Source organism: Eurosta solidaginis, chromosome X, assembly GCF_040869045.1.
Source record: "Eurosta solidaginis isolate ZX-2024a chromosome X, ASM4086904v1, whole genome shotgun sequence".
Classification (NCBI taxonomy): Eukaryota; Metazoa; Arthropoda; class Insecta; order Diptera; family Tephritidae; genus Eurosta; species Eurosta solidaginis.
The window spans coordinates 8,962,866-8,990,260 of NC_090324.1; the positions used below are offsets into that span (position 1 = coordinate 8,962,866).

The 27,395-nt window shown below is 34.5% G+C and overlaps 1 long non-coding RNA gene across 1 annotated transcript in view; it reads right to left on the minus strand.

Moving 5' to 3' along the window:
- Positions 1–25,722, minus strand: part of LOC137234214 (uncharacterized) — an 80,940-nt gene extending 55,218 nt beyond the window's left edge. The window contains exon 1 of the long non-coding RNA XR_010947731.1: positions 25,649–25,722. This is a non-coding gene — a long non-coding RNA (uncharacterized lncRNA). The remainder of the gene's footprint in view (positions 1–25,648) is intronic.
- Between the last annotated feature and the right edge of the window lie 1,673 nt (positions 25,723–27,395).

A 27,395-nucleotide genomic window follows, 5' to 3' on the forward strand; every position in this document is an offset into this window, starting at 1 on the left:
CGGTGACAGACACACAGATATAGATAAGACATTAGACAGACACACATACAACTACCACTTGAAAATTCTAAGCCTACTTATAAAACAGAAACACAACACATTAAAACGGCAACAAGAAAAAATGGAATATGCAACAAAAAAGCTAAAGAAGAAGCTGAGCGAATATGATTTCGACGAATTTGTGAAAAGAGAAGAAAATGCCGCCAACCAACTTACCAAAACATTGAAGAAGAAACAGGAATCAAAGCACGAGAAACTACGAAGCAAACAAAATAACATACTCGTCGACAACAAAAAGAGCAAAGAGTGGTTTGTAAACAAAACAAACGTTGAATTCCCCCCAGATATAAAAACTCTGATAACAAAAGGTCCAAAGTTTGCGCTGCCGATAGAAAATGAGAGATTTCCATTATTCCAATATATCGCGGATGGTGAGGATCTCATACAAACTATTAAAACAAAGGAAGAACAAGAAGAAGCGCGAACTAAATTATCACAGCTAATAAAACATCACACAACAACAAATAAACCAAGTGCAATAGATCGTGCAATATCGGATACAGTGAAGCGGACGCGGAATTTTCTGAGCAAAAATAATAATATTCGTATTTTAACATCGGACAAGGGAAACCAAACAGTAGCAATGTATATGTGTGATTATGAAAATAAAATGAAAGATGTATTAAATGACTTGACAATGTATAGAAAACAAAGACAGGACCCCACATCGAGGCTACAAAGCAAAAACAATAGCTTAGTTGATAAGCTTTTCAAATTGGACCTGATTTCAAAGGCCGAAAGAAATAAGTTAACCACGACCACGGCACTATCCCAACGAATTTATGGACTTCCGAAAACACACAAGGAAGGAACATCACTTCGGCCGATTTGCTCTGGGATTGGGTCACCATCACACGGCCTATGTAAATACATTGCCGACATATTGAAAAACGTCATGACGAACTCCATATATAATATTAAAAATTCGCTAGAGTTTAAAGAAAATATAAATAACTCATATATTTTGTGACGATGAAAAACTTATATCTTTTGACGTAATTTCCCTATTCCCCAGTATACCCACACAGCTAGCACTTGACATTATAATAAGAAAATGGACGATATTAGAAAAACATACGAAAATGCCAAAGAAACTATTTATGGAAGTATTAAAATTCTGTATAGAAGAAAACAGATATTTTAAGTTTAAAGAGACAATATACACACAACTAAAAGGATTACCGATGGGATCGCCGACTTCACCAGTGATTGCAGATATCGTAATGGAGGAATTATTGGAAAATACAACTGCAAAATTGACTACAACACCAAGATGCATTACCAAATATGTGGACGATCTATTCGCTATTATAAATAAAAATGACGTAAAAAGTACACTTGACGCATTAAATTCATTTGACAAAAATATAAAATTCACAACAGAACTCGAAGTGGTATAAGAAATCAACATCTACCGGACGAATCATCAATTTTTATTCAAAACATCCAAAAAAGATGATAATGAATACAGCAATGGGCTGTATACGACGTATGTTACAAATATCAGACGACACTTGCCACAAGGAAATAAAAGAAGAATTTAAATTAATATTAAAAAGGAATGACTTTCCTGACAATGTTATCAAAACCTTAATAAAAAGAAGTTTATCACAGACGAGTCAACGTGAATCCGAAAAAACAAAAATATTAAAATCGCTACCATATGTACCAAAATTGTCAGAGCGTCTAGCAAAATCAGATTGCTATAATAGAGAAAAAGTGAAGATAGCTCACAAACCAATAAACACATTGAAAAATATTTTTAACAAAACGAAATCCGAAATTCCTAAAACAGAAAAAAGTAATATTGTCTATAAAATCCCTTGTAATGGAAACAAAACAGAATCATGCAATAACATATATGTGGGAACAACGAAAGCAAAATTAAAATCTCGACTAGCGCAACATATATCCGATTTTAAATATTGTCATGAAACTATTAACCAAAAAACAGCATTAATGACACACTGTGCAACGAATAACCATTTTCCAGACTTTGATAAAACGACGATACTCCAACAAGAAACCAATTATAACAAAAGATTTACACTGGAAATGCTGCATATAATTAACACACCGACCAGCATAAGAATGAACTACAAGACGGACATCGATAATTGCGCGAGCTCCTACAGACATTTGATAACAAACAGACGGACAGTACAAAACTCCGCGTTAAGCAGTGAAGACGCGCAAAATAATGCATGTAAATAATGTTTTTTATGAATGTTTGTTTTGATGTCAGTTGTTATTTTTATTTTGTTTATGTTTCTTTATATTGTTATAGTTAATCCTGAAGACGGTTACAGTAGGTAACCGAAATATATTGAAGAAAAAAACTCAACAATTTTTGAAAAATTTTATTTACAAAATTGGACCTCAAGCCGGCAAGAAAATTATTTATTTAATAAAAAACTTATAATAGTAAACTATTTACTTTACTGCAAAATGTCTAAACTGTACCTACTCGCTAAGAACCATGGATCTTACTTATCTCTTATTCTTTATTTACGTTGTTTGTTTTAAATGCTCTTTTTTCATAAAAAAAAGTTTCTTGCACTTTTAATGGTTTTTATGTTATTAGTAAAATATATATACGTATACGTACTCACCGTATAGGTTTGTGAGGTCTCGAGAACTAGTGTTTTAGATAATTTTTTCTAGTTTCCGAATAATAGCAACATGTGCCTTCAAATGGGTTCATGAATATGCCAACAAATTCTAAAACTTCACCTTAATTAGGGATGTCAATATTTTATAATTTCGGAACCCCGGGATTTTCAGGATCTTGTATTGTAATTAATACCGGGATTAAATATTATTTAAATTTCAAAAACTTAACCTACGAAAGTGCACAATATTATTTGGGATAACTTTTTATGCATCAAATCATAAGGGTTAAAATTAATTCAGAAATAAATAGGCTTCAAACTTCGTTGCATAATATTTTCAGTTCAAACTAACAATCACATATTTTGAAAAAAATATAATACATTGTATAATAAGACCATAATTTTTTGAGAACCATTTAATCTATTGTGATCTCATAAATTAAAGAAATTTCATAACATCCTACTTATGTGTATGTTCTGCTTTTAATACTAAGCAACATTCAAAAACTTCAAAAAGTATTCCTACATTCAAAAAAGTACTACTGCTAGAGGTTTGTATGTATTCGTATGTATATGAATGTGCGCATGCTAAATTAGTATTGAATTAGGTAAGCTCTAAAAAGCGGTTTTCTGACGGCACTTCATGTTTCTTAAGAAATTTGGAGTCCCGAAAATGCTAGAATTTGTATTACAGGTGAAGTCTCTGAATTTACATCGTTGGCATGCATGTTTAGGCAATTGTCAAATAAAAATAAAAAATGTATTCAAATAATTTTACACACCAAGCACACCAGTAAGAAATGAGCGCATGTTTGGAAAAGTTTCTGCAAGCCTATCTAATGGGGATTTCCTTTCTTTCTTATTGTTACTATTTAATAATGTAACGATCACTAAATTTGTACAAAATGATGCTTTTTCGGACAGTATTTTATTAAATGAGGACGGAAACTTTCGGGAGAGCTGCGAAAATCGTGCAATATTTATTCCAGAAAAGAACACAAACATGTCCACTGCCAAGAGTGGGGAAAGGGTTTTGCAAATTTGTTTCACAAACTTCACCCTTAAATTGAACAATTTAAGTCTAAGCACTCCCGCGGTATTACTTTAGCAATTTTTTTGCACACTAACGGCCCCACCGTACAGATTAATTCTGCTTAACCGGTTCCCCAACTTTTTTTTTTCAGAAAAATATACGTACTTATTCTCAGTACTAAGAAGTTGTTTTCATGATATAAACCAAACAAGAAAATTATGATCTTAATGTACGTTTTAGCACAACCAATTAAAGGACATGAAGTATTCAAGTTTTTTATTAACACGCTTTTATTAGCTTGGCCTGTATGTAACGGAATCTTTGAGCTTAATTTTCACCGGTTTCTAGAAGTCTGATTAATTTGAAACTTTGCATACGTATCAAGGGCCGATGACAATGCATTAATGTGATGGTGTGGTGACATAAGGTCAACGGCCATAAGGTCAATTGGCCTTATTACCACTTTGAATAGCCATAAGTTTGATTGAAACTTTGCACACGTATCAAGGATCAAGGACAATGCATTAATATGATGGTGTGGTGACATAAGGTCAACGGCCATAAGGTCAATTGGCCTTATTACCACTTTGAATGGCCATAAGTTTGATTGAAACTTTGCATACGTATCAAGGGCCGATGACAATGCATTAATGTGATGGTGTGGTGACATAAGGTCAACGTCCATAAGGTCAATTGGCGTTATTACCACTATGGATGACCATAAGTTTGATCGAAACTTTGCACACGTATCAAGGCTCGATGACAATGCATTAAGGTGATGGTGTGGTGACATAAGGTCAACGGCCATAAGGTCAATTGGCCTTATTACCACTTTGAATGGCCATAAGTTTGATTGAAACTTTGCACACGTATCAAGGCTCGATGGTGTTTGGAGCTCGAAAATACATTATAAAGTCTGTGTGCTTTGATAAGCACTAAAAATTGGTGAAACTAGCAAAGTAGTGACAGGTGATGTACCAGCATTAATAAAGTGCCTTTCTTGTGAGATTCAATTATATTTAATTTAAATAAAAAGGTGAAAATATATTTTGCTTGTGCAGTTTTGTGTAACTGTTAAGCAGAAAATGGAAGAGTGCGGGAAATGTCGCAAAAAAATAAGAGGGGAAACAGGTGTAAGATGTGAGGGTGTGTGTGGTATGGCCTTAATTGTTTGCAAGGTTGTATGATGACTTATGTTTCCAATGTTGATGAGGCTTTAAGGGAAATCTTGGCTATTTCAGAGGTAAACAAAATAAATTTGAAAAAGCAAAAAAGCGAAATTGAAAAAATGTTGAGTGAACATATAAGGGAAATAAGCGCTTCCATAACTCACAACGAAAGAGAGGCGAAAATAATAGTAGAAAAAATCTATAAGGTGAACTCAGAAATACTAGAGTTAATGAAAAAAATAGAATGCTTGTGCTTAGAAAATAAGGATAAACTAAGTAAAGTTAGTATATCGAATGAGGCGTTCACTAAGCAAAAGAATGAAATTATTAATGAAGTTAAAAAGGTTGCTAATATCCCTAATGAAACAGAAAGTGGAAATTATAAAAGAGATTAAGAAGGCTGCAAATCAGAATAAAGGTTTTGATGGTGGAAATGTTTCTACATATGCCACTGTTAAAAAAGGCATCCCTCCAATTGTTATTAAGCCCAAAGTGAAACAAGCCATTGAGAAAAAAAAACGGATTTAAACAAAATAGATCCATCCCATTTAAATATAGGAAGGGTACAAAACAAAAATAATGGCACGATAATTATAAGCGCTAATACAGCAGGTAATTATAAGCGCTAATACGCTAACAGAAAAGTTGGATAAAAATGTGTATAATATTAATATTATATATTGTAATATATTTTCCTAGAGTTGTGGTAGCTAATATTAGTGCAGAGCATATCGAGAGCGAAATAGTTAGCCGGATCCTTGCGCAGAATGATACACTGAGGGAAGCTAATATGAAATGTATTACAATTAAACGCGCTAAAAAAGAAAATAGAGGACAACATATTAATGCAGTTATAGAAATAAAATAAAAATAAATGTAAGGCGCGATAACCTCCGAAGAGATCTAAGGCCGAGCTTCTCTTCCAATTTGCGTCGTGCTCCTCTTGATTTTCCCTACAAATTGGCCGGACGGGACCTACATGTTTTATGCCGACTCCGAACGGCATCTGCAAGGCAGATGAGTTTTCACTGAGAGCTTTTCATGGCAGAAATACACCCGGAGCGCTTGCCAAACACTGCCGAGGGGCGACCCCGCTTAGAAAAATTTTCTTCTAATTTAAAAACCTTATTTCTAAAATTTTGATGTTGCTTTGCCCGGGGTGCGAACCCAGGGCATACGGTGTGGTAGGCGGAGCACGCTACCATCACATCACGGTGGCCGTGCATAATAGAGCATAAATATTATGAGGCCATCCTGACACATAAGAAAATTAATGTTGGATGGGATCGCTGCCCCGTTTATTACGGTCAAACTGTAAAAAGGTGCTACAAATGTTTAGGGTTTAACCAGATAGCTGCCAATTGCACTCTGAAACAGAGATGTAGTAAATGTCTGGGAGAACATGAGGCAGAAAACTGCCAGGAGAGCATGCCCATTAATAAATGTGGTAATTGCGTAGATGCCAATAATCAGTTAGGTTTTAAGCTCAATATAGACCATAACATAATGAGCCAAAGGAAGCTTAAACTGGAAAAATAAACGAGTTGGTTTTTAGCAACCAAGGCGTACAAGCCCAGTAATAAATGTTTTTGATTTGGAATGTGTCTACTTGAATATTTGTAGTTTGTTAGCAGATAAAGCAGAGCTCGAAAAAATTATAGAAGAAGTGGATCCGGACATTGTTTTATGCTCAGAAACACGTACAACTTCAGATATTCTTGATTCTGAAATTAATATTGCACCGTATACATTAATTCGCTGCGACTCCAATAGTAGACATACGGGAGGGGTCGTTTTGTTACTGAAAATGGAAATCAAGTACAAAGTCAGGTTTAATCGATCAATTGATAGAAATGTATGGTGTGCTATAATAAAATTAAAACAAGTGGACATTAAGTGGCAAATAGGTGTTTTGCACCATTCCCCAAGTTCTAGTGACAGTGAATTTTTAAATCACGTAGAGAGTATTTTATCAGAAGTATTAGAATCAGGTACGAATTCCCTTCTAGTTGGAGATTTCAATATAAACTTAAATATTAACTCTTCGCGTAGCTACAAACTGAATGAAATTTGTGCACGTAGCGCAATGAAACAAAAAATAAATTTCAATACAAAATCGCGGAAAATTCTCAAACAAAAATAGATTTATTATATGCAAACGCTGATATACTGTCTTGTGTAAATCTTGAAGAACACAGAATATCCGATCACGAAACTATTTCATTTGCTGTAAAAGTAAGTAATTGAAACCCGTTACGAAGAGTCATTTCATCAACATCCTGGGAGAATTATTCTGCCGATAACTTGACCACTCTACTGAGGAATTGCGATCTCAGTTTAATAAGAATGTCATCGACATGGTCAACTATATAAATACTCGTTTACTAGATTGTATGCGAGTACTAACGTTTGAAAAAAACAGTACGGTAAAGTTAAGAAATAAATGGTATGACGAAGAATTGACAGAATTGAATAAACTAAAATACCGGTTGCACTCACAAGCTAGAGCAACGGGTGACTATACTGAATATAAAATGGTCGCGAAGTACTACAAAAAACTAATCAAATTTAAAAAGATTAAATACATGGAGAATAATATTGATATCAATAGTTCAGATAGCAAGGTAATGTGAAAGCATCTTAAGCATGCTGTAAACTTAACGGGGCCACAAGAAAAGATCTTGACGGTGATCGTAAAAGGTGTGACATATGGTAAACCTCGCGATATTGCTGAAGCATTGAACTCCTTCTTTATAGATACCATTGTTGATATAAACAGGGAAATTGAAGTTGTTCAAAGTCAGAACGACTTCCAATTTACAGCTAGGTCGTGTTTAAAATTCGAAGAAATTACGGTTGAGGAAGTTACACGTGTAGCAAAAAGGTTCAAAAATAAAACTGGGGGGGATTTACTTTCAGAAGGCGTAATTAAAGATTCGGTATCGTACATGGGTTTCTTCTATGCAACCGCTATAAACAAATCCATGACTACTGGAATAGTGCCAGACATGTGAAAATTTTGACAATAGTACCAATTAGGAAAGTAAAAGGTTCAATAATGGCAGAAGAACTAAGGCCGATAAATGCATTGCTGAACATAGAAAAAATTCTAGAAATTGTAATAAAAAATCAACTGCTTAATTACTTAGAAAATAATAAAATCCTTATAAAGGGACAATCCGGTTTCCGAGAAAGGCACTCTTGCGAGACAGCGTTAAATTACGTCATATCTAGCTGGAAAGAAGAGCTGAGCCTAAAAAAACATATAGTAGCAGTTTTCATTGACCTGAAAAGAGCGTTCATAACAATTGATAGAAATACAATGCTCGATAAATTGGTATTAGGGAAAATGAATTGCAGTGGTTTAGAAGCTTCTTATCAGACCGGAAACAAAGAACAACCATCGAGTCAGTAGTCTCATCCGAGGCACAAGTAGACATAGGTTTACCACAAGGGTCGGTATTAGCACCAATCCTGTTCAACATTTACATAAACGATATACCATCAGCACTGAAGTATAGTAAAATCAGGTTGTTTGCAGATGATGCGCTACTTGAAGTAAATGAAACGGACATTTCAATAGTAAGGAGCAAAATGCAAGAAGATTTAGACTCATTGTATAGATGGCTTTGCATTAATAAACTGAAGCTTAACGTTAACAAAACTAAGTTCATGGTTTTATCTAGGACGACCAATAAAGAATCACTTAATTTAGATCTAAAAATAATGAATACAAGCATTGAGGATGTCAAAATATTTAAGTACTTAGGGATCCTGATTGACAATAAACTGAGGTTTACGGATCATATTGATTATATTGTTGCCAAAATGGGCAAAAAATTGGATGTTGGAAGAGATCGTGTAAACTTATTAGTAAGAAATATAAGTTGAAAGTATATAGATCCATCATAGAACCGTACTTCTTATATTGCCCTACAATATTCTTTATTGTCAATGAAACACAAGTAGACAGGTTACAAATTATGCAAAACAAAGCTATGAGATTTATATCGAAAGTGAGGTAAGTCACTTCCATAAAGAGTATGCTTGATGCACTAAACTGGTTGAGTGTGAAACAGTTGATATTTTCCCATAGTATGAAATTTGTATTTTATATCAAGCATGGTAAATTACCTACCTAAGTGAAAAACTTGTTTATGTGAATGAAACCCATTCTTACATAATCAGGGAAAATAATAATTTTAGATTACCTCTTCTCAAAACAGAAGTGGACAAGTAAAATATATTTTACAAAGGCCAGAAATGTTTTAATGAACTACCTAATCATGTTAAAAATTGTGAAAACTTAAACACCTTCAAAAAAAGTTTATTAGAATATTGCAAAACCTGTCCAATAAAATAAAATATTTTGTATCTGTATTTCATGTTACTGATCCTTGAGCGTACATGGCAATCCAAATAGACACAGAGGAACCTTATGCATCAGGTCAAAAACATATATCGCTCGCAATAAAATTGGGAAAGAATTCCTGAAAATATCGTCCCAGACAAACAGTTGGAGTGTTCATGTGAATCAGTATATTCCTACAACAATCATATATTATAGTTGGTTGTGTTTACATAAAAGCTGGTACAGGATGATTGGAAACGCGTCCTTTCCAACCGTCCGATAAGAGTGGCTCGTTCTGCTGAGCTGCTAGCTTTTGGGTTGACCGGAATCAAATGCATTCCGACAGCATAAATAATAAAACTGTGTAATCATACGTCTTGGAGTAGGGCAGGGTTGAGAACACGTCCTTCCAACCTCCCAATGAGATGACTCCAAGACTCGCCCGTTGCGACCACCAGTTCCCGTGTGGATCGGAATCTCATGCATTCCGACACCCCAAACGCTAGAAATCCTATTATTATTAAAATATATTTATAATTTGTAATAATCTAAGTTTTAGGCTTAAATTGCCGTAATAATAAATAAATAATAATAATATAAGGTTAATGGACATAAGGTCAATTGAACTTATGACCACCACAAATGGGCATAGATTTCAAACCTTACACGTAATGCGAAAAACGCATTCCTCTATTAATGATAGAAGTGGATGCGTGGCACATCTAAGAAAGAGCATACTGGAGCCCTTTTTAAAAAGCTTTTATTAGCTTGGCCTGTATCTATCTATGTATCTATGTATGTATGTAACGGAATCTGGAGTGGAGCCGAGAGCCCCGGTAATGCAGAGCTCCGAACTCCGTTGCACCTTTTGAAGCATTTTAAGATACGTACTGTTAGCTAGTGCATGCCACCAGACCAAGGCATCATAAAGAAGAATCGGGCGCACAATGGCTGTGTAAATCCAGTAGGTCACCTTAGGGGAGAATCCCCAGGACGTGCCAATTGCCCTCTTGCAGGTAAACAGCTCTGCTGCTGCCTTCTTGGATCGCTTCACTATATAGTCACTCCATAATAGCTTCCTATCCAGAATAACTCCCAAATACTTGACTTGATCGCTAAACGCTAAGAACGTACCTCCAATTCTTGGCGGTGTAAGATTTGGTACTTTGTACCTCCTCGTGAAGAGGACAAGTTCGGTTTTAGCCGGGTTGACTTCCAAACCTCTGGCGGGTTGTACTCCTGGAGCAGCTCCAGGATGTCAGCTGGGTCCGTTGGCGTCACTGGAACCCAGGCTCTAGCCCTTGGTCGTGAGGGGATATCACGCGCCTCCACTACCTTGAGGCGCGCGCCCGGTTATACCACCCCTCTCAGCGTGACGGCGGCCCTATAGAGGTTTGCCGACCTGGCGTCGTCACAGCTAATTAGCTTGGCATTGCCTGGAACTACCCTGCATCGGTGAAAGATGGCGGTGGACCAGGGTTGCCTTTCTTAACCTTAACGGCCACCGTAGCGAGCCCGACCTCGATCCACTTCCACTGTTGTTTCGGGATCCTGCCATCTTCGCTGCTCTCGTCTATAATGCCAATGATCTGCCGACCCTTGGAAATTTCAGCGAAAGACCGCGTCCAGCCTCCCTGCGTCTTGGCCCTTTTCGGTGCCGTGGGGTTGGATTCATCCATGGACCGCTGGCGTTTCGAGGTTTCATCACTCTCGGCAAAATCTTTTAAAATTACTTGAACTAAAAAATTAAAAATAAATAATAATTAAAAAAAAACTAAAAAAACACGCTTTTATAGCTAACCGAACTAAAAAGTAGATAATAATTTTCAATTAAAAAGAGTTTGTATAACAGTAGTAGAATATCAAACAATCATTTATAGTTAATCACCTCAAAATAAAATTATAATGAAATTTAAGTTATTAACAGAATAATTTAATTCACATTAAAAAGCGTGGGGTGCTTGATATTGTATGGTGCAATCATTCTATTGGCAACTATCTGAGAGGAAAGATATGAAATGATATGAAAAGAGTTTATATTCTTTTTAATTGAAAATTATTTTCTACTTTTTAGTTCGGTTAGCTATAAAAGCGTGTTTTATTTAGTTTTTTAAACTATTATTTATTACTATCATTTTAAATGATCCCATCAAGTAAATGGAGCATTTTATAAAAATTTTCTTGTGAACAAAAAGTGTTCAGAACGGAGAGTTTTTGTTTTTTTTTTATATTTTTTTTATGGAAGTTGAGACAGCGCACTGCCCTCAAGTCGTCCAATGAAACCAGGCTAATCCGGTTCATGCCGAGTAGTTGTGGTTGTTAATCGTCGAAATCTAAAACTGCTCAGCTACAGAGGAAACCAGGCTAATCTGGTTCATGCCGAGTAGTTGTGGTTGTTAATCGTCGAAATCTAAAACTGCTCAGCTACAGAGGAAACCTCATCAGCTAAGTAAAATAGATGCCGTATTATTAATTAATATACATACATATAATGGATAGAATTAGTAGAAAATGAAATCAATATGTTAATGAATACAGTTAGCAGATTTTTTAATACAAAAAAGCGAGTCCGAAACATCAAATGTGGTAGTGGGAGTTGAAATTCTGACACAAACAGCTGAAGGGCTCATTTAATTCAAAATTTTTTCTACAATATTTTAGGCAGAGAGGCTTAAGATGTCCTGAAGGCCGGGAAGGGACTTTAAAGTTGTTTACTTCGCTCAACGGGAATGAGTTAGCGACCGAACCATTTAGTAATTTAATCATAAATACAATTCCAAGCATTTCCCTACGAATAGCAAGGAAATCTCTTAAGGAGAAAAGTAAGAATTGTTTTTGGACTGATTCTAGCCGATCAATATGAACCTGGTAGCTCGGGTTCCAAATTATTGCACCATACTGTAATATCGGCCTGACTAATGTTGTAAAAGGGCTTTAGTAACGTACGGGTAGCTGAATTCTTTATACCTTCGCTTTACAAACGCCAGAACACCTCTAGCCTTATTAACAGTTGCAGTAATATGAAGGTTGAAGTTAAGTTTACTGTCCCTATATAAACCCCAAGGTCTATAAAACTGTATACATACCTGTTCAAGATTATAATTGTAAAGAGTGTAGGAAGCTGGCTGAAGTAATCTATGTACATAAATTTGCATTTTTTAAGATTAAGTGGCACCAATTGAGCAATGTGTCCAAATCTGATTGCAAAAGAGACCTTTCTTTGCTTGACGCCTAGGACAAAAAAGATTTACATCTTCCTTTGCAAGAGAAAAACTAAATATTATTATTAACTTATTTATTTGAGCGAAATCCAAAATTTTCTTGCTAACTTATTCTTGGAAAAAATACGGCGATATATATTGTATGAGCAATAAAGTTTCCAACTGGGTACGTAGTCCAACATTGTGCTTATGTCATTAATGAAATTTTTTATTTTTATGTATTTTTTTGTTTATAACAATAGAAAAAACATCGCCTTCCAGACACAGTGTAGCATTTTCAACAAACATGAAATATAAAGAAAAAAGCTTATAGCCAGCTAACGTGATTAAAAGTACAGTTGCACTATTAATAAAAAATCACGTTGTTGTCATGCGAATTTCATCTTTTTATATAAAAATTTTCAAAAAGCCTTCAACACGATACAGGTCATATTTTTCATTAAAAATAGTGGTAAATTTTGATACCATTAGCTGCCAAAACTTTCAAAACTATTGCAGGGGCTCCAAGAAAACAAAAAAATCGTTTTTACAAATTATAATCTGTACAAAATCCCCCTTTCTCCTTAAGTTTGATCCCATTATGCCTTTATTTGTACCAAACGCAACGGGAAGCTTAGTCAATGCACAGAGATATCACACCTCTAGATCTAGTGGAAATTAACTATCACATTTTGGTTTATTTTATGTTATGCACACAATGCCAAAGACTTTGTAAATCGGAAAAATGGCTTTTTTTAAGTTTCAGAGTATCTTGTTTTTTTTTTTTTTTTTTCAATTTCGATACATATTTGCTAGTAACAGTATTCAAGACTGTCCCAGATGTGAGTTTTACTTCATAATGGCGCCTGAAATGTGGAAAACGTCAACAATAATACCTGTGGAAAAAGTTAAAAAGACAAAGCAACCTGAAGAACTTAGACCCATAAATACCCTGCCAAGTGATGCTAAAATTCTCGAAGTCGTTGTTAAGAATCAGTTGGTGAATCATCTTGAAGTAAATAATTGACTAGTCTACCAACAGTCAGGATTTAGGAAAAAACATTCCTGTGAGACAGCGCTGAACTTGGTGATATCTGATTGGAAAGAAGAGGTAAACAACAAAAAAGTAGTGGGTTCAGTTTTCCTTGACCTCAAAAGAGCTTTTGAAACGCTGGATAGAGAGATATTAATAAAAAAAATGCAGCGGATTGGCATAACTGATATTGAACTTAAATGGTTCCGCAACTATTTGAAGCAGAGAAAGCAGAAAACAGTTATAAATGCTGTGACGTCGGATGAATTAGAGGTACCCATAGGGTTACCTCAAGGCGCAGTATTGGCACCTATACTATTTCTTATATACATAAATGACATAGTCAATGCTATCGAAGGTTGTGAAATTAGACTTTTTGCGGATGATGCATTAATTATGATAAGTGAAAATAATATTAATACTGCACTTGCCAAAATGCAACATGAACTAAATAACTTGTATAAATGGTTGTGTGGTAATAGACTGAAACTAAATATTAATAAAACTAAATATATGATAATAACAAGGAGGAATATCAATGAGGATGATATAGCCGAGCTAAAAATAAATTATGAAATCATACAAAGAGTTAACAGTATAAAATACTTAGGAATAAGAATTGATAATAAACTTAGATTTGAAGATCATACAAATTATACAATTAAAAAAGTTGCTAATAAAATAGGAGTCATGCAGAGAACAACTAAATTCATTCAAAAAAAGTACAAAATAATTTTATATAAATCAATTATGGAACCGCACTTCGTATATCGAATAAAGAAGTAGACAAGCTCCAAAAGCTTCAAAATAGATGCATGAGATTTATTCTTCAGAAACCTAGAGATACACGAACGGCTGACATGTTGAAGACTTTAGACTGGTTAAGTGTGAAACAAAAGATTTTTTTCCACTACATGAAATTCATATTTAATATCAAAGTTTCATTTCATTTCATTTATTTATTACGGCAAAAAATCCTAATTCATAAATTAAATTAGATTACAATTTACTATCTTATTGCTAAGGTTTAACAATATTCATAAAGCTTTGCTTTAAAAGCTACGATTTCATTACAACTTTTTATATCTATAGGCAGTTCATTGAAACTTTTTAGACCTTTATAAAAAATATTTTGCTGATCTATTTCAGTTCCGAATAAAGGCAGTTTGAAATTATGTTTATCCCTTGTATTAATGTTATGTGTTTGCTTAACTAATACTACGTTTTTACTTAGATATTCAGGTACATTTTCACTTCTAATATTAAATATAAACTTCATAGCGTGAAAAAAAATCTTTTGCTTGACACTTAACCAGTTCAAACTTCTCAGCATATCAGGCGTACGAGTATCTCTAGGTTTTTTAAGAATAAATCTCATACATCTGTTTTGCATCTTTTGAAGTTTATCTATTTCTTTGTCTGACACAATGAATAGAATAGATGGGCAGTATACAAAGTGCGGTTCTATAATGGACTTATATATAATTATTTTGTACTTTTTTTGAATATATTTGGATGTTCTCTGCATAACCCCAACTTTCTCGACTGTATAGTTTATATGTTCTTCAAACTTGAGTTTGTTATCAATTATAATTCCCAAATATTTTATACTGTCAACTTTTTGTATTCTTTCATTTATTTTTAAACCAATTATATCCTCATTAACGTTCCTCCTTGTTATTATCATAAATTTCGTTTTGTTTATATTAAGTTTCAGTCTATTTCCGCACAACCATTTATACAGGTTATTCAGTTCATGTTGGATTTTAGAAAGTGCAGAATTAATATTATTCTCACTAATCATTATTAATGCATCATCAGCGAATAGTTTAATTTCACAACCTTCAATAGCGTTAACTATATCATTAATATAAATTAAGAACAGTATCGGTGCCAAAACTGAGCCTTGTGGTAACCCTATGGGTACTTCCAATTTATCAGACATCACGGTATTTATAACCGATTTCTGTCTCCTCTGCTTCAAATAGCTGCGAAACCAGTCAAGTTCTATACCAGTTATACCTATACATTGCATTTTTTTAATTAAGATCTCCCTATCCACTATTTCAAATGCTCGTTTGAGGTCAAGGAAGACTGAAACAACCACTTTTTTATTATTTAACCCTTCTTTCCAGTCATGTATCACCAAATTAAGAGCTGTCTCACATGAATGTTTCCTTCTAAAGTCTGACTGTTGGTGGGCTATTATATTATTATCTTCAAGGTATTTCATTAACTGGTTCTTAACACAAGCTTCAAGTATTTTACAATCACTAGACAGGGTGTTTATGGGTCTAAGTTCTTCAGGTTTTACTGTCTTTTTAACTTTTTCCACTGGTATCACCGTTGACGTTTTCCACTTTTCTTGTACAACACCCTCTTCTAGGCTGTTATTGATTATTTGTGTGTAAAAATATCCTGTATACGATATACAGTCTTTAAGTACTCCATCAGATAAAAGTTTTCTGCCGACTATTTTTTATTTGAACTCTTTCAGAATATTAATAACTTCGTCTGTTGTTATTTTGGCAAACTTTAATCTAGAATTGACTTGTACATCACTTAGTGCTACACGGCAAGTTTCTATGATGTTATTAATTTCTATTACGCTATTTATAAAGAACCTATTTAGACCATTTGCCAGCTCAGTTTCATTTTCTACCATCATACCATTTATTATCGCCTTTTTAATCCCTTCGTTATCTCTCGTTAAGCAAACCGCTTGCTTGAGATGTTTCCACATTTCTTTGGCGTTATTTTCATTCATTTCGACTTTATTTTCCATATATTTAACTTTCTTTATTTTTACTAGCTTTTTGTAGATACGATTTATATTTTTATATTCGTTCCAATCACCTGTTTGTATCGCAAGCTTATAATTATTATATTTGCATTTATGCATTTGCGCCAATTTTCTGTCGTACCATTTATTCATTAGCTTGATATGAACTTCTTTTTCATACGTTAAACTCCATAGCTTGCATTATTATGTTGTTCACTAATTCGACTTTCTCATCAATTAGTAGGTTTTCATTTATGTTGAAATTACATGATCTCAGGAGGCTTATTAAGATTTCACTATTATATTTATCCCATGCTGTGATTTTCTTGGTCATTCTCATCTGGTATGATCTAGACGTTTTAATATTGAACACTATTGTTTCATTATCTGAAATTTTGTATGCAGGCAAATTATTGCACTAAAATTCATCTGAATTTGAATATAATAAATCAATTTTAGATGCTCTTGTATCTGTAATTCGAGTATTAAATTCTACTTTTTGGGTCACACCCATCACAGAAAATATCTCATTCAATTTTGTACTATATGTTGATATGTAGTTCATGTTTATATTAAAATCCCCGATTAGTATATTACATTTACTTCTTTCAAACATGGAAATGTACCTGAGTATTTAAATAAAAATATAGCATTAGTTGAGCAAACTCACAACATAAATACGAGGAACAAACATAATTTCAAATTGCCGTTTTTTAGAACTGAAATTGATCAACAGAACATTTTCTACAAGGGTCTGAAAAGTTGCAATGATCTGCCCATGGATATAAAAAGTTGCAACCAAATAACAGTATTTAAAACAAAATTATATGAATATTGTAAAACCATAGCTATAAGATAAAAAAACTGTAATATATTCTAATTTACGAATTAGGCTTCTGGCCGTAATAAATAAATAATCTAATCTAATCTAATCATAAAGGTATCATTAACATGCTGTAATAAAAGAGTTCAAGTTACTTGTGCATGGTGATATAGACAGAGGTCCAAAATTATAAAATGTAAAATCACTGATAAGCAAAGTTAACCATATTAAGAAATGACAAAATAAATGTTTTGTAAAAACAATCTTATATCTGCAAGTGAAATAGTCTCGCGGTCTTAAGATATATATTTGGGGAAGATCAAGAAATGCAAGGCCTTTGAATAATACAATCACATTTTATGTGTTTTTGATATAAAGAGGAACACTGTGCACAACTATTTGACGTCTACCGTTTCAGGTTTTTAAACGCATTTTTCCCCACCTTCACTGCACTATAATCTACAAGAAGCACTTCATGATATTCCTTATTTATGTGGCAATTGATTTCTATTTAACTTTTAAAAAAATTAAGCTTATTTTTGTAGAAAATACCAAAATACAGTTTTACAATATAAAATGTCAAAACATTGAGTCAGAGTTACCGTCGCTATTGAATGCGAGAACCACATTTTGGATTTATGATTGGAAATTATTTTTTTGGAAATAATATTTTATTCCAATTATGTTTTATGATTGTATTAACTCATTTGTTCGTGTTTCTTATTTATTTCAATCAGAACTGAAGCGTTTAAAATTTAATTTCATTGATTTCGGGCAAAATTCCCCGAATAAAACTTTTTAGAATCAAACATAATGTTTTAAATGAAATATGGCAGCCCGGTTACTTATAACTATTTTGACACCTTCAAACCAATCACAGGTATGTTAGCCATCAAAAGTACGAAAATATCAACCCTGAAAACGGATATTTCAATGGAACTGAATGAAAAAGTGAATGAGTCAACAAATTTTGCAATCATCGTGAGTGGGAGTGCTCTCGATGCATTCACAATCAATCTGAATGCTTTTTTTACAGTCATGCAACCACTAACGGAATTTTTGAATGGAAAAATGAAATCGCATTCAAACTTGGCTTATATATTTGAAATCAAACAATCATATTTTTAAAATGAATCAATCTTGATTTATAACTGTATTGATTGAATCATTTTACAGCTCTGGATAAAAGAGATATGAACTAGTAGAATGTATTCTCAAAATTCGTTAACAACTTAAAATGCTAAACTATACTATCGAAGACACCGAACCTATACTCTGGTTTGCCAATTTATGTCTTTTACGAATTCTAAAAAGCAAATATAAAATAAGTAATAATAATAAATTTAAAGCTTTTTTGACAACAAAATAATTTTTTCAGTTACAGCCTTTTTAACCGTTCTCCTAAGATACGACTCTATCAACGACTTTACTCAGATACGGCCTTATGAACAATATGTGCTTATTAACAAACCTTTTTAACTGTTAAGATAGGTCGATATACATATGTAGCGGCAACACTGAACATCGATAATCGTTAGTCGATAATATTCAAGCGGTTGGTGTAAGCGCTAACAACAAGACTTTACCATTCGTCGTTCCATCGTGCATTATATAACACAGATAGTTTGACTTTCATATTGGCTTTTATTTATTGTATCCTTTTTATAAGTACATTTGTTAATAAATCATAATATCAACAAATAAACTACGATTGGTGACCCCATCGATAAAGAAACATGAATACTAAAGGAGATATTTTTGTAGACGCATCAAACGCGTTGCAAGTAGCTCGTGCCGCAGTGAAGCCTCCGCCATTTTGGAAACCTGATATTCAGCTACTGTTTCAACAAGTTGAAGCAAAATCGCTCGAATATAACGACAGATAATACTAAATTTTATACGCTAGTCGCGGAAATTGATTCCGCAGTGCTTAAACATGCAGCTGATATTATTCGAAGACCTCCGGCGGCTAACAAATACGATGCTTTAAAGGAGCGGCTAATCAAGGAGTTCAGCGAATCAAAAATTATACGAATGATACGTCTATTGAGCGACAATACAATCGAAGGAAAAAAGCAGACAACTTTTCTTCGAGAATTACGCGACCTGGCAGATGACCATCTCAATGAAACAGCGCTGAAATCTTTGTGGTTACGGCAGTTACCGGCAAATGTGCAGCAAATTTTAGAAACTATGGCAGGTGATCTAGATAGTTTAGCAGATAAAGCGGACAACATCATGACGGTCAGTAATGAGCCATTAATAAACGAGATGAACGACTTGGGCGCGGGTAATGATGTACTAGCATTGTAGTATTACCAGAATACGCTTTACCCACAATTCATTCCTATGCATATACCAGAATACGCTTTTACACATAATGCAGTCTTATGCATATACAAATGCATATTCAAATCGACCACACGCAGGCATAACGACCCTAATAAATTATATTGACCCCGGCATGAGTTTAATATCATACAGACATGCCGACATACAATGCACATATCTGTTTACGTTCGTCAACCCTATTTGACTGACACATTGACCAACTCTCTAACAGCATGACCGGACGTCAGTAACGGTTTGTCAATGTGCCTGCCAAAATATTTATATGTACATAACAACCAATATCTAAAATTAAGTCAAAATAAAATGCTGACTGTATATATGTATCAAGAATGTAGATTAACCTAGGTCGATTTGTATGGACGAAAGTTAACCGATATCGCGCCATCGATTTTTCGATAGGATTTGGGCTCAGGAAAAAAAGTTCCACTACGCATACCCAAAAAAATAATTTTCGAGACTGCAAAAAAAAATGACGAAAGGGTAAATTTTTCGACCAAAACACTCCCCAAAACCCAAAAAATATTTTTTTTCTTCAAAAAACTGTTGTAAAAACGTTGGCGATAACAGTTTTTTGAAAAAAAAATATTTTTTGGATTTTGGGGAGTGTTTTGGTCCCAAAAATTTATTTTTTGGGTATGCGTAGTGGATCTTTTTTTCCCTGAGCCCAAATCCTATTGAAAAATCAATAGCGCGATATCGTTTAATAAATCGACCCAGTCTAATGAAGATGCCTTTAGCTTGTAAGTATTAGTGAAATTACGTATGTGTAAAATAGGAAATTCTGTATAAATAGTAAGGCATTTCTTCAATAAAGACAATCAATTTTCAACGCTACTCATCAGCGTTCCTCTTTCATTTATTACTAAGTTTACATGGCGATCCTGCCAGTTTGGTAATTTTTTAGCGGAAAAATTTGCTCATAAGCGCCATCCTAAAGGATGATCAATATAAGGACTAGAAATAAATAATAAAATCCTAAAAAGGATCTAAGTAATTTTTCCAAAATTTCTTAAATCGGTAAAAAAAATAAAATTTCGTACATCAAAAAAACAAAAAAAATCCATTAATTCTGAGGATGAAAGAGACTCAATTTTTTACTGGCAAAAATGCAACTCACAAAAGGCGTATACAACGAATTAACCAAATGTTGTCTCCTTATATGAATTAATCGGGGATTGCCCGTATTGCTTTAAATGTATGAACATTTATTTAAAGCAATTTTTAATTTTATAATTTATTTAATAATTTGGGGAACATTTAAGCAACGTGACATCAGGACGGACAAGGCGACAGCTGTTTCGATTATACCTTGTAAATCTGTTCAAAGCCTTTTCTCCCGGGAGTGGGAGTCGAACCCGCTCTCCTACGATAGATGAAATGGTTACAAACGCATTCAGCTACGTCATGCCTTAGTTGTTGTAAATTTTTTTCCAATTGCCTTCTTTCGCATATATTATCTTCCACACATCACATAATTCGTATGTAGTTATGTATTGAAGTTACGCATGTTTGCAAAATACCAAGTTTCTATGAAACCGCCTTACAAACGTGCATAACTTCAACACATAACTACATACGAATTATGTGATGTGTGGAAGATAATATATGCGAAAGAAGGCAATTGGGAAAAATTTTACAACAACTAAGGCATGACGTAGCTGAATGCGTTTGTAACCATTTCAACTATCGTAGGAGTGCGGGTTCGACTCCCACTCCCGGGAGAAAAGGCTTTGAAGAGATTTACAAGGTATAATCGAAACAGCTGTCGCCTTGTCCGTCCTGATGTCACGTTGTTTAAATTTTTTCCAAATAATTAAATAAATTATAAAATTAAAAATTGCTTGAAATAAATGTTCATACATTTAAAGCAATACGGGCAATCCCCGATTAATTCATATAAAGAGGCAACATTTGGTTAATTCGTTGTAGTTCTATAAATAGAACAAAAACAGCAATATACCAAGTTCCTATGAAACCGGCTTACAAACATGCATAACTTCAACACATAACTACATACGAATTATGTGATGTGTGGAGATAATATATGCGAAAGAAGGCAATTGGGAAAAACTTTACAACAACTAAGGCATGACGTACCTGAATGCGTTTGTAACCATTTCAACTATCGTAGGAGTGCGGGTTCGACTCCCACTCCCGGGAGAAAAGGCTTTGAAGAGATTTACAAGGTACAATGGAAACAGCTGTCGCCTTGACCGTCCTAATGTCACGTTGTTTAAATTTTTCCCAAATTATTAAATAATTATAAAATTAAAAATTGCCTGAAATAAATGTTCATACATTTAAAGCAATACGGGCAATCCCGGATTAATTCATATAAAGAGACAACATTTGGTTAATTCGTTGCAGTTCTATAAATAGAACAAAAACAGCAAAATATCAAATTTCTATGAAACCGCCTTACAAACATGCATAACTTCAACACATAACTACATACGAATTATGTGATATGTGGAAGATAATATATGCGAAAGAAGGCAATTGGGAAAAACTTTACAACAACTAAGGCATGACGTAGCTGAATGCGTTTGTAACCATTTCAACTATCGTAGGAGTGCGGGTTCGACTCCCACTCCCGGGAGAAAATGCTTTGAAGAGATTTACAAGGTATAATCGAAACAGCTGTCGCCTTGTCCGTCCTGATGTCACGTTGTTTAAATTTTTCCCAAATTATTAAATAAATTATAAAATTAAAAATTGCTTGAAATAAATGTTCATACATTTAAAGCAATAGGGACAATCCCCGATTAATTCATATAAAGTGGAATAATCACAGCAAATTTCATTCCGACGGACGGCATAATTGTAACCAACAAACTCCTTTTACCCACTGTATGCATGAAAAGGGTGGAATATCTACCACATTGATGACAATAGATCAGCACTAAGACTGATAGCGTAAAATAGGGACATTGGTGGCTGGCAACATTCTGACTGGCAGCAAGTTTTATAAGTATATTTTATATTTTTAGAATAAATTGAGCGGCCTCATGGACGCTAAACCATTAGCAAAAACTTTTGTTTTTGCTTGGGAATTTTTTTTTTTTAAGTAGGACTAGTTTAATTGAAAGGAAGTTTGAAATATTAAGTTAACATTGTTAAAATTTAAAGAAAAATGTTTTGAAAAAAGAAAGATTTAATTAAAAATTAAAAATATCAGTTAGTTAAAGCAGTAAATTGTAATGCTTAGTCCTCATACAACTCCTTAAATGCGGGAAGAATAAAATTTTCAAATAATTTGGTAAAGTAAAAAAAAATGTCGTGAGATTTTTCAAAAAACCCCATCAAATGGTGGGATGAAATACAACATTAAAATTAGAAATAGTAGATTACGAAAAGGAGTTAAATTGGCTAAAACCATTTTGGAAAAAGATAGGCATGAATAGGGAGCCCACAATAGAGGATGTAAAAAACCCCACAACCAGGGAGGAAGAAACCATGAGGATGATTAGAATGGTATTCCCCAATAGGGATTAAAAAGGAAAAAAAAAAATTGTTGGTCTATGAATAAATAAAAATAATACAAAACAAAATTTTATATTAGTAGCACAAAAATAGCATAGAAATAATCAACAAAAAATATATTTTGTAAAATTAGTTAAAAGAAGAAAAAACTATACCCAAATATTAGTAACTTGGAAAAAAATTATAAAATTATCTTTTTCAAAATTTTAAAAAATATTAACTTAAACAAAAATATTTTTAAGGAAATTAAAAAATTTTTGAAAAAAAAATTTTTTTATAACATTTTTTATAATGTTAATTGAACAAAATAAATTAACGAAATCTATAAGTAATTTATTTAAGATAGAGAATAAAGTCGAAGAAATTTTATTAAAATTTGAATTTACCCCTTATTTATTGAAACAGGAAAGTAATTACAGAAATTTCAAAATGTCTTGGTGGACAAAAATAGCCCAAGGCATTATGATAGCCATAGCTGGTTACGAGGTAGGAAAAGGAAACTCTGAAACAACAGAGAACAGGATAACCAAGTATGAACCACCAATAGAAACAGATATGAAAAACATTCCAAACGTCCCAGATGTTTGGTTAGCAGTAACAATTTGTGGATTCATGCTATTGACCATCACAATAGATATGATGCTCAAAAATTACATGAAGCACAAATATAGGCAATAGAAAAACGTGCAACAGCGCGTCTAAAAATTTTTTCTTCCCAAATCTCCAAAACTCAAATCTGAGGAAGAGCAATAAATAATTCAAGTAAACCCCAAATAGTAAACTTCAAATGTCGCAATCGACAGTAAAGGCAGCTCCACTAGCCCTGCCCAAATTAAACAGCAAATCAAGAATTTGCATAATTCACATTAAATACCACAGTAGTTCCTATGGAAGTTATCAAAATAACATCCTTAAAGGCTTATACCACAACCCTGATAAAATTCGTGTCAGTGGATATATGCAAAATACAAAAACTATAAAACCAGCCCATAACAGCAAGAATGAAGAAAATTCACGAAGAGAACCTTAAAATATATATAAAGCGCTATATAAATTTGCAACAAAAAGACATGTCGCGCTCGTTTTCATCTTAGGATAGAAAAATGCTAGCGTCGGAAATACAAGCAACCTGATTGTTGATGACAAGATTGACTTAGGACAATTGATTCAGGCTGTGCCTGCAATCTAGGTCTTGTAAAAAGTTGTCCTGAGGGACAAATTGGTGAAAATTATAGAATAGTACTCGAGTAGGAAAATTTAAAATAATAAAAGTATGGTACGATTCTGCCTGCGGTGGTAAGTCACGGCGGTATGCAGGCATGCTTGTTAGCCCACGCTAGCTCGTCGGATGGGGGGTCTTTTCCACCGGCCTCACCTGCAGTACTCGTAAACAAATTATATGTAAATCATGCCTATGCTTGTGGAAGGTGATAGTGTGAAAGGAAGCGAAAAGAAGGATAGGAAAGAAGAGGCCCGTCCGGTAAGGTGGAGTCTGCCCTCCCACTTCTACGTAGTGTACGTAGCCTTGGGCTCCGCTAAGACTCCGTATACCGAGCGAAGCACCCTTTGCCTGACACTTGTCCGTCCGTTAATTGTCCACTACGTCCCTGGTCAACTTAACATCCTGTCTCTACATCTGTCTGCACACCCACGTCCCCTCTTACGCTCTTGTGTAACGCCCACACCAAACAACAGGGTATCTTATCTACGCATCATGGTATCTTACCCCGTTAATCAAAAAAAGGTAGAAATCCAAAAAAAAGCAGAACCAACGTTATTCCTTAAAAACGTTATAAACACATTCACATTCCTTTATTTAATTCAGATACTAACCTACTCTTATATCTACCCATATATGTATTACTAATTTTCTTATACTAATTCCTCGGCGGCCACCGTGGTGTGATGGTAGCGTGCTCCGCCTATCACACGGTATGCCCTGGGTTCAACTCCCGGGCAAAGCAACATCAAAATTTTTAGAAAATAAGGTTTTTCAATTAGAGGAAAATTTTTCTAAGCGGGATCGCCCCTCGGCAGTGTTTGGCAAGCGCTCCGGGTGTATTTCTGCCATGAAAAGCTCTCAGTGAAAACTCATCTGCCTTGCAGATGCCGTTCGGAGTCGGCATAAAGCATGTAGGTCCCGTCCGGCCAATTTGTAGGGAAAATCAAGAGGAGCACGACGCAAATTGGAAGAGAAGCTCGGCCTTAGATCTCTTCGGAGGTTATCGCGCCTTACATTTATTTATTTTTATTTTAATTCCTCGTTCAAAAATAAACAGCAGTTGGCATATCTGCACTTAGGCCTGCCTATGTGCAAAGAAGAAAAGAAAAGGTCAACTACCTTACAAGTTAATTTCAAAACAAATCCATAAAAAAAATTTATATTAAACTTTTGTAAGTGGTGGAAACTTCAAATACGTGAGGCTTCAATTCAACAAAATTAATCGAGCTTACTCCATATGAGTTACAGAGCCTATCATAAAACTATAAAAATAAATTAATTATAAAAGTAAAAAAAAAATAAAAATAAAATCCAATCATAACTCCGTTTATTTTTCGGTAGTGGTTCTAGTTCAATGGCCGCCGCTGTTGGATATTTAATCCCCAAACTAATCCGTCTCTTAATATTCCAACAGGCAGCAAAAAAAAACATATGATAAGAAAAACATGCAAAATAAAATATGTATGTAAAATTGTATGTATATGTATATACTTAATTATGGGTATTATATTTATGTGCTAGCACTTACCGGTTTATCCCACGATGAGGTGCCGCATCTAGGAGAGCAGTGCTAAAAATTTTATATATATATATCCATACATATGTACATAAAGAAGACTCATTAAAAGGAAAGCTAAGTGAATAATCTGATTTCCAATGCCTAACGTTGGCTGGATCTCAGAGAGGAGTTATTTTGGAAGCACTTCCGCCTTTAGTCATGCGGTTGTGGGCTGGATTACAACAGCCAATTCTATTTCGGGCTTTACGGCGGTCAGAAAAATTGTTTAAAATGAGGAAACAAGGAAGAAAAAACCCCAAAATGGGGTTAAAAGTGCACAGAAGGTGGTTCGTTCAACCGGTGGGTCAAAGAAGAAAACAAAAACAAAGGAATGAAGAAGGAGGGAGTTGGGAAATCAAAATTTCCGATTACCTCAATCGAAATCTTCCTCCTTCCTGTTTTTACTTTTTTTTTTGTTTTGAAATATATTGATTTGACCAAAAGAAACACAAACAGAATGCAAAAAAAAAATGAAAAGCTTAAAAATGGGTGCAGAGAAAGTTAATCTGTGAACAAAAAAAAAAAACGCCGTGAATTATTAAAAAGTTTAACCAAAGAAAAAACGTTTTCCCTGGAATTCCCCCAAGGGGGGTTAGCCGTGGGCGGACGAAAGCATGCCCGACGGTTGGAATCTAAGTGTTCTTTGCCCAGTCCACAAGAAGGGGGATACTGCAAAATGCACCAACTATCGTGGAATCAGCCTTCTTAATATCGCATATAAGGTCCTTTCAAGTGTATTGTGCGAAAGATTGAAGCCCACCGTGAACCGGCTGATTGGACCTTATCAGTGCGGCTTCAGACCTGGTAAATCTACCATCGACCAGATTTTCACAATGCGCCAAATCTTGGAAAAAACCCGTGAAAAGAGAATCGACACACATCACCTCTTCGTCGACTTTAAAGCCGCCTTCGACAGCACGAAAAGGAGCTGCCTATATGCCGCTATGTCTGAATTTGGTTTCCCCGCAAAACTTATACGGCTGTGCAAAATGACGTTGAGCAACACCATCAGCTCAGTCAGAATTGGGAAGGACCTCTCCGAGCCGTTCGAAACTAAACGAGGTTTCAGACAGGGTGACCCCCTATCGTGCGATTTCTTTAATTTGATGCTGGAGAAAATTATACTAGCTGCAGAACTTAACCGCACTGGAACAATATACTATAAAAGCGTGCAATTACTGGCATATGCTGATGACATTGATATCATCGGCCTAAAAACCCGCGCTGTTAGTTCTGCTTACTCCAAGCTGGAAAAAGAAGCGGTAAAGATGGGTTTGATGGTGAATGAGGACAAAACGAAGTACCTGCTGTCATCGAGCAAAGAGTCAGCGCATATGCGCCTTGGCAACCACGCTACTGTTGGCAGCCATAATTTCGAAATAATAAAAGACTTCGTTTATTTGGGAACCAGCATCAACACTAGCAACAACATCAGCACTGAAATCCAGCGAAGAATCAATCTTGCCAATAAATGCTACTTTGCATTAGGTAGGCAATTGAAAAGTAAAGTCCTCTCTCGGCGAACGAAAATCATACTCTACAAGTCACTTATCGTACCCGTCCTGCTATATGGGGCAGAAGCATGGACCATGACAACAGCAGATGAAGCGGCTTTGGGAGTGTTCGAGAGAAAAGTTCTTCGAAAGATTTATGGACCTCTACGCTTTGGCGATGGCGAGTACCGAAGAAGATTTAATGATGAGCTGTACGAGCTATA